Source organism: Cupressus sempervirens, chromosome 10, assembly GCF_028749045.1.
Source record: "Cupressus sempervirens isolate cs-2001-9-10 chromosome 10, ASM2874904v1, whole genome shotgun sequence".
Lineage (NCBI taxonomy): Eukaryota > Viridiplantae > Streptophyta > Pinopsida > Cupressales > Cupressaceae > Cupressus > Cupressus sempervirens.
In genome coordinates, this window is record NC_143127.1 from 17,362,026 (window position 1) to 17,371,626 (window position 9,601).

Genomic DNA, 9,601 nt, shown 5'->3' on the forward strand with positions numbered 1-9,601 from the left:
CGGGTTCCCACTTATACCTTTGGCACTCATGTTGTCCCTAATTATTAATCTGCGAGCATCATTACATGGTCTCTCCACTAGTGACTGCGCGAATTCATTTAATGTATTCGTGTATGAACAAAGCAGAGTCATCTTCAAGTGGTCGTGGGTTAATGACTATAGCTCCAGATTTTCATTACTTGCACACAACAAGCAATCAAACTTTTTATTGCAGATTTGGCATATTTTTAACTAATCCACCTATTCTTCTTTGACGTTACTATCTTAGTCTATAAACTTGATGACCAACCACAAGTCACTCCTATCAATACCTTCACCTTGATGCCTTTCTCATGTTCTCCTCCACAATATCATTACAACTGATTCAAGATTCAGCTTTCTTGTTGCCACAACAATAATTCGTAGGCCATCATTGCTCAATAGATAAGCTAGTAACACTGGGAACTCCTATAAGAGCATCCTTCAAATCATCTAATTCAACTAGAATAGCCTGATATTGAGGTAAATGTTTCTTGTGCTTTCGAGAATTAATAGTGGTCTACCACGTTTACATGCAACCACCTCATTTGGATAGTGTGGACTTTTAAAAATGAGGGCATATGCTCCTTCAAGATGAGTCATGACCTCCATGACAATTTTTCTAAAAGGGACTTGCTCACTCTTGTCTCCATCTTTCATCTTCGTGACGCTTCAATTACCAATGTAACTGATTCTTTGGACTCAAAGTATTTAATCATTTCTTGAGAATACTTTATTTTTGCTCTCTTTGAATCCCATTCTTTTAACTTTCAATACTTTAAACATTCTAATAGTATCGTTCTTTATGGGTTCAAGCAAATTATTTCCCAAAATTTTCAATAATCTTCTAAATATTGGTATTGTTGGAATTGCTGTTGGAGATATTTCCTCAAAATTCTCTGTGCTCCATTCTTCCAGAAACTCTAGAATTGGATTAGCAGATGAACCAACAGTGATGTAAACCATTAAGGCCAAATTTTTCACTAGCCCACAAGCCTGTCCTTCAGGAGTTGTTGCAGGACACATCATGCCCCAATGTGAATTATGTAACTGTCTGGGTTATGCTAGCTTAACTTTACATCCAATTGGAGAGTTCAACCTTCGTAAATGTGATAGGGTTGATGCAAATGTCAGACGATTCAAAACTTGTGAAACTCCAACCCTTGTCCCTATTGCATTTGCTTGACCCTAGTTTCTAGTAGCTAATGAGTATTTTAAGCCAATAGAGATTGTTTTTTCTTTAATTGCAAATTGTAGATTCACATCTTTGCCAAAATCAACACACTTTTGGAAGTAAGACCTCACATCCTTGGTCAGCTTTCGAAAAAGCATTCTAAATAGTCCTCCAAGTAGAGGGCCAGCTAGGTCCAATCTTTTGTTCCCATAATGATCTCTGTCATCCTCTGGTCGACGACCAAGAGAACATAATAAAAGTTGATGGATGATGTATCCAAAAAAAATAAGCTTTCTTAGTTTCACTATGATCTCCTACACCAACATGAGGCAACATTTGCTTCTGAAGAATGTCTTTTGCATACTTTATACACTTTTCTCTGGTAACACCAACGGTTGATCCTCACTTCCCAATATAATCCAAGGCAACTTGCTAGTTCTGAATTACGAATGCCTCCTCCAAGGATGGTCTCAACAACTCCATCATTGTAGCATCACTAAAGTCATAGCATTTATGCTCTAGAATATCTTTGTCAGCAACAAACCCAAGGGCTCTGAAAACAATAATAATTGGAATGTCCGAACGAATATAAGGCAATGTTGCTCGGATAAACTTCCTAGATGAACCCCCTTTGGCACTTGCTCTTGAAAGCATGCGCACAAACATGCTACTTGGTGGTCTATTTTGTGCTTCAGCCATATACCTCACCTCGGCAACATAAGAAAATTTGTTTGGTTGGCATTTCTTAAAAACATAGACATGATTTGTGCTCATTTTTTCGTGAGCAATTAGAACCTTTTCACTGCCATTTATTATGAAGTATTCAACTTGGTCATATGGACACTCCCCAAGCTCATGGAGATCCTTTTCATTTGTTGGAGATAATGTGCAATATGCAGAACACAGCATTATTGGTACCTTCCCAATAAACACTTTTGTAAGATCTTGTTTTTCTGCTAGCTCTTCACAGTCAAGTCCTTTTCTGAAAATGTGTTTAGTAACATCAACATATAGTGGGGCTAAGTAGGTCAAATTCCTTAAATGAGCTTCTTTGGGAAATAATGTAGTTGTTTCTCGGTCAGATTCTGTCATCATAGGTTTGCTCAGATATATCTGACCAAAGCTTATCTTAAAAATAGTCAGGAGACATTTGGTGATTGACTTATATTTGACTCATCTACATTCAATGGTGAGCTAACATCTTGACATCTAGCAACTATGATGTGAATCGTCTGTATCATGAGTGGTGCATATAACTTGTGTTCCCTTCACTGCCATTAACATCTTAGGAACCCAAAATTCCCAATGTGAGTTGAGAACTGTGTAATCTATAGTGAATTTAATGGACAATTAAATCATAGTGTTATTCATCTCTTCTAGGCTATGCTCATGCCGACTGAGGTCATTGAGTTTGTATAAGGAAGTACGGGGAACTTGACCATCGATCCATGTTCAACTCATAAACTCGATGATCAATTTCAAGCCATATCTGTCTATTTATCAAGCTTTGGTTCTTCACATCAAATGCAGTGTCCATGTCTGTGACATCATCTGAGATTCCTTGAAAAGAAACCCGCACTTTTCTTGTTGTTGTGCTCTTCTTATCCAAATAATGAGACTTTTAAGACAACCCACCTAGCTAAAACAATGAAGGCCATGGAAGGGAAACCCGACAAAGATTTCCTATCCTAGAGGAGACCTTAGGCCTAGACACCAGACTGAATAGACTGACTTGATATGACCCCAATTATTGCCAAAAAAAAATGGGTGATTGATAGTCAGAAAAAAGCTGGCTCTGACTGGGGGATCATGTACTACAAAGTGCATGAAGAATTCAACATCTCTAGTTAAGAAAGTGCCTTAAGCATTGGGTTATGGAGTCTAGAATGAAGATCAATGAGGAAGTGCATATAGGGAGGGCGGAGGGGAGCAGGGAAGACTAAAACAAAATGAGAGAAAACAACCACAACAACTAAGCAAGAAAAAGCTACACTAGACACACCAAAATTGGAAGGAAAACTTATTTACAAAAGGTGAGGAGACCTCACCAACAGGACCAAAAGCAAGTAAAGATTCAAATGTGGCCATTCACGGGAAGAGAAAAATATGAACCTCTTCTGAATAGAGGAAGATACTCCATCAATCTGAAACAACATTGGTAACCTTTAGCCACTCCTTCACTGTTGAACTTAATCCCCAAAGCTATCTGCAACATGATGACCCACAAGACCTTTGCAAATAGCCATGCCTCATCAAATACTTCTATTTCCTTTGTACTTGCCTGCATACTGTCTTTCACATGCTCTATCATGTTTTCTGAAGAAGGAAACTCACTAGACTCTGCAAACATCACTGAATCATACTTGCATCTATTCTCCTCAACCTTGTCACTTATAACAAGGATATCAATTTTCAAATCCAGACTGGTAGAATATTCAAGTGATTCTAAAAGCACTGCTTGAAAACACTCACATCTTTTTACTCCATTACCACTCTCAGCAAGGATATCATCTTTCAAATCAGAATGAACATAATCAGAAAATTGAAAAGCTTTTGGAAGTGAAATAACATCATAACAATCACAGGCTTTATCATTAACAACTTCAGATTTCAAAATGGGGCTGAAATTGAAGGATTCCTTATTTGCTACAGCATCCATCCAAGCTGAGATATCTTCTTTATTTTCTATAGCAAGATGTTCATCTGAATTCACAATTTCAATATCTGGATTAATTATGGAAGAGTATTCCAGACCGGGAGGATTATAATCAGATTCACTATCTTCTTCATAATGCTTCAATACCTCATTATCTTTTGCAATTCCTTCCTTTTCATCATCTGTTATTGCTACATCTTTAGATTCAATATGATGACCACTAAGGCATAATGCAACCAGTATGTTTGTTTTAGGACAGTTCTCTAGAAGACAACAATTTAAAATATAATCCTCATTTAGTTCTCTTTCAATTTTGCTGATCATTTCTTCAATCATATTTTCAGATTTGACAAAACATGTTTCCACTTTTTCTTCAAGACACATAGATTCTAATATAGTATTATCACAAACCTTTGCAACTTGAAAATCAATTTCACAAAGATTTTCAATGGAATTCAACTCTTCATGTTTTTCATTAACTATCTGATTTTTCTCATCAGAGACTTCATGCAAAGGTTTACCTTTATTTTCTTCAAATTTGAAACTTTTAAAATCAAAGGTAAATGAAGGTATGAACGGAAATTCTTTGTCAACTGTTCTTACCAATTCTTCATCATTGAGAAGGCTGTCTGAAAGTTGTGCTTCTAGGAAACTAGGCTTCTCTTGTTGTTTAGAACTCAAACCATTTGTTGATATGATCTCTTCATTCTGCTTATTGATTCTATCCACTTTAGGAATGCTTTCTGCAACTTCAATGATTTCAGCATGCTGAACCAAAACTGATTCCTTTGTTTGTAGTTCTGAGAGTGGTTCTAGGTTCATACTTAGTGCATTAGGTTCAGCATTAGGAGAACAAGTCTCATTTTCAACCTTAAATGATGGATCTAAAGGTGTAACTAATGATTCTACAAGAAATACTTTTGAGAAGCAAGGAATAGTAACAACCTTTTCTTCTTCTTGTGATGGTTCAGGCTGGAAATGCTTTTCATGCTGATTACTTTCTTCATGCTGATGGCTCATCCATGGTAACACTAAAGATGAAGAAAATGTAGGCTCTCTTAAAGCAGCAAAGATGGGAGGAGATAAAGCATCCTTTTTAGAATTCACATCAGTGCTCTTCTGTTTGAACTCCTAGAGAACATAGAATCTTTTTTCAATCAGCTTCCAAAATTCTCTAGACCGATGGTCTTGAGCTATACTCAAGTTATTTCTTGTGGCATAACTGATACTCTCTTTAAATTGACTCCAGAGTTGTTGAAGCATAGGATCGTCATCAATCACAATCTCTTTAATAGATGGCAAAAGTCTCTTTTTATATTTTAAATCATTTCTCAAAGGAATCTGACCTCAATACATTTCTTGATATTATTTGCACAATAGAGTAATAGAAATTTGAATCAAATTTATGGAAAGATAATGATGTTACCTCGATCATGAACAACCAATTTTCCAGCAAGTTCTTCAAAAATCTGTTCTAATAGGCATGATCTTTTTACAACGGAGTCGCCAATCTCTTGCAAGATAATAAAATTTCTGAGAATGAAAGCACTGGACTCTTCAACCAAAAAATATGAGAACAAAAATGGAGTCGCTAACTTCTTGTAGAGATAACAATAATACTGAGGAAGTAAAATCTAAACACTGATCTTCTTTTCCAGTCCCCAGCGGAGTCACCAAAAATCTATTGGTAAATAGATTGTCCTTTTAAATAAACTCTCCAAATGCCCAAATCTGAAAGAACAATTAGATGCCAACAGTTGGATAATCTATCATGAGATTGATAGATTTCCTCTGAATTGGGAGGTACAGCTCCCTTATGGAATGATATGCAATAAATTTGTTTGTTCCTAAACTAATTGAGTACGTTTTTAAGTCGAGAACAGAAGAGGAAAACCAAGCCAGCCCTAGACAGAACTAACTCAGGCAGAGAATTCAGTTCTACACCTAGCCAACTCTAGGAATTCACATTTCCTATGACTCCCTGACATTGGTAATGCAATGTGAATGCTATGTATGCAAATTCATTGGAAAATGAAATGAAAGAGAGTGTTAAATAATCCCAATTCTTGTAACAGGAACGTCTGCAAATACTCTGATCTACAACCCATTCATAATTCAACACAAGATGGAAGATGATGCCCAAAACTGAAAAATAACAATACTTTGATTGATATTAATTAGAGGAGAAATACTAAATGCTTTGATTTAGAATAAAACCCCTGTTGCTTTGAACATCGCAAATAAGAATACTCAGATTTTATTTGCTCACAACTTATGCTCAATCTATTACAAAAACTCAAACTCTTAACCTACATAATGAAAATGCAAAACAAATTAACTAAGCTCCTTCCCCCTACTCTAGCTCTCTATCTCTTGCAAAAAAGAAGAACCTATATGCAATGAAATGAAATATCTAAATGAAAATGCCTCCCTCTTCTGTTCCAGCTCTTTGACTTTCTGCAGTCAAGAAGAAGACCCTCGTTACATCTTTTACAACAGCTTATATAGAAAACACTAGCGTAAGCCTTCATGAGAATATGAAGTGTTTCGAATTCAGAGACTTGGAAAGACTTTGAATAATATTTTTGAAATTATACATAAGGACAAGCCCAAAAGACTCTGTCTCATCCTTTGATCTGCCTCCAAGAATATGAAATGAAAAGACTCCCAAAACTGGATCATCATCCTTGGACATTCTCATCAGCTTTGATATCTGCTTGTGAAGTTTGATTACCATTCAAGTCATTGGGCTTGCTATCCGACATCCAATGCTAGGCAGTTTTTATGTCATCTTGTCTCACGAGCTTTGAGAATTCTTCATGGTCGTATTGAGAGTTGCTATTTCTTCCAAATGCCTTTTGAAGCTTATCCAGATCAAAGTTTTGCTGCACAATTCTAGCACTTCATCATTTAATGCTTGTATACATCAGATAACGAAACTTACACTACATGTTTGGCATATGTATAAATGGTCCACATGTTATTCTTTGGCATAAGTAGAAACATATTGTTGAGCCAAATGTGTGCATCATATGCTCTTCTTTGCATATCGGGTTCCCACTTATACCTTTGGCACTCATGTTGTCCCTAATTATTAATCTACGAGCATCATTACATGGTCTCTCCACTGGTGACTGCGTGAATTCATTTAATGTATTCGTGTATGAACAAAGCAGAGTCATCTTCAAGTGGTCGTGGGTTAATGACTATAGCTCCAGATTTTCATTACTTGCACACAACAAACAATCAAAATTTTTATTGCAGATTTGGCATATTTTTAACTGATCCACCTATTCAACTTTGACATCACCGTCTTAGTCTATAAACTCAATGACCAACCACAAGTCACTCCTATCAATACCTTCACCTTGATGCCTTTCTCATGTTCTCCTCCACAATATCATTACAACCGATTCAAGATTCAGCTTTCTTGTTGCCACAGCAATAATTTGTAGGCCATCATTTCTCAGTAGATAAGCTAGTAACACCGGGAACTCCTACAAGAGCATCCTTCAAATCATCTAATTCAACTAGAGTAGCCTGATATTCAGGTAAATGTTTCTTGTGCTTTCGAGAATTAATAGTGGTCTACCACATTTACATGCAACCACCTCATTTGGATAGTGTGGACTTTTAAAAATGAGGGCATATGCTCCTTCAAGATGAGTCATGACCTCCATGAAAATTTGTCTAAAAGGGACTTGCTCACTCTTGTCTCCATCTTTCATCTTCATGACGCTTCAATTACCAATGTAACTGATTCTTTGGACTCAAAGTATTTAATCATTTCTTAAGAATACTTTATTTTTGCTCTCTTTGAATCCCATTCTTTTAACTTTCAATACTTTAAACATTCTAATAGTATCGTTCTTTATGGGTTCAAGCAAATTATTTCCCAAAATTTTCAACAATCTTTTAAATATTGGTATTGTTGGAATTGCTGCTGGAGATATTTCCTCAAAATTCTCTATGCTCCATTCTTCCAGAAACTCCAGAATTGGATAAGCAGATGAACCAACAGTGATGTAAACCATTAAGGCCAAATTTTTCACTAGCCCACAAGCCTATCCTTCAGGAGTTTCTGTAGGACACATCATGCCCCAATGTGAATTATGTAACTGTCTAGATTTCGCCAGCTTACCTTTACATTCAATTGGAAAGTTCAACCTTTGTAAATGCGATAGGGTTGATGCAAATGTCAGACGATTCAAAACCTGTGAAACTCTAGCCCTTTTCCCTATTGCACTTGCTTCACCCCAGTTTCCAGTAGCTAGGAGTATTTTAAGCCAATAGAGATTGTTTTTGCTTTAATTGCAAATTGTAGATTCACATCTTTGCCAGAATCAACACACTTTTGCAAGTAAGACCTCACATCCTTGGTCAGCTTTCGAAAAAGCATTCTAAATAGTCCTCCAAGTAGAGGGCCAGCTAGGTCCAATCTTTTATTCCCATAATGATCTCTATCATCCTCTGGTCGACGAACAAGAGCACATAATAAAAGTTGGTGGATGATGTATCCAAAAAAAATAAGCTTTCTTAGTTTCACTATGCTCTCCTACACCAACATGAGGCAACATTGTTGGGTGATGCGACGCGCTCCCCTGCCCACAGGTGGTTAATTACGTGGTGCTCCATGTTCACTAAAATTCATGGCTTTTGGTGCAATGGAAAATGGGCCCTACAATTGGTATCAGAGCCTGGTTTTGGCCTGGTCATGGGTTCAAATCTCCTCGGTGCCTTCCCGACCAACGTAAGCACCTGGTATGCACGTCGAGGGGGAGATTGTTGGGTGATGCGACGCGCTCCCCTGCCCATAGGTGGTTAATTACGTGGTGCTCCATGTTCACTAAAAGTCATAGCTTTTGGTGCAATGGCAAATGGGCCCTACAAACATTTCCTTCTGAAGAATGTCTTTTGCATACTTTATATGCTTTTCTCTGGTAACACCAACGGTTGATCCTCACTTCCCAATATAATCCAAGGCAACCTGTTGGTTCTAAATTATGAATGCCTCCTCCAACGATGGTCTCAACAACTCCATCATTGTAGGATCAGTAAAGTCATAGCATATATGCTCTAGAATATCTTTGTCAGCAACAAACCCAAGGGCTCTGAAAACAATAATAATTGGAATGTTCGAACGAATATAAGGCAATGTTGCTCGAATAAATTGCCCAGATGAACCCCCTTTGGCACTTGCTCTTGAAAGCATGTGCACAAACATGCTACTTGTGGTTGTTTTGTGCTTTAGCCATAGACCTCACCTCGGCAACATAAGAAAATTTGTTTGGTTAGCGTTTCTTAAAAACATCGACATGATTTGTGCTCATTTTTTCTTGAGCAATTAGAACCTTTTCACTGCCATTTATTATGAAGTATTCAACTTGGTCATATGGACACTCCCCAAGCTCATGGAGATCCTTTTCATTTGTTGGAGATAATGTGCAATATGCAGAACGCAATATTATTGGTACCTTCCCAATAAACACTTTTGTAAGATCTTATTTTTCTGCTAGCTCTTCACAGTCAAGTCCTTTTCTGAAAACATGTTTAGTAACATCAACATATAGTGGGGCTGAGTAGGTCAAATTCCTTAAATGAGCTGCTTTGGGAAATAATGTAGCTATTTCTCCATCAGATTCTGTCATCATAGGTTTGCTCAGATATATCTGACCAAAGCTTATCTTAAAAATAGTCAAGAGACATTTGGTGATTGACTTATATTTGACTCATCTGCATTCAATGGTGAGCTA

General features: G+C 37.0%; 1 pseudogene; it reads right to left on the reverse strand.

Moving 5' to 3' along the window:
- Window positions 1-729: 729 nt before the first annotated feature.
- LOC149532346 (DNA-directed RNA polymerase II subunit 2 pseudogene) lies at window positions 730-2,433 on the reverse strand (annotated as a pseudogene).
- Between the last annotated feature and the right edge of the window lie 7,168 nt (window positions 2,434-9,601).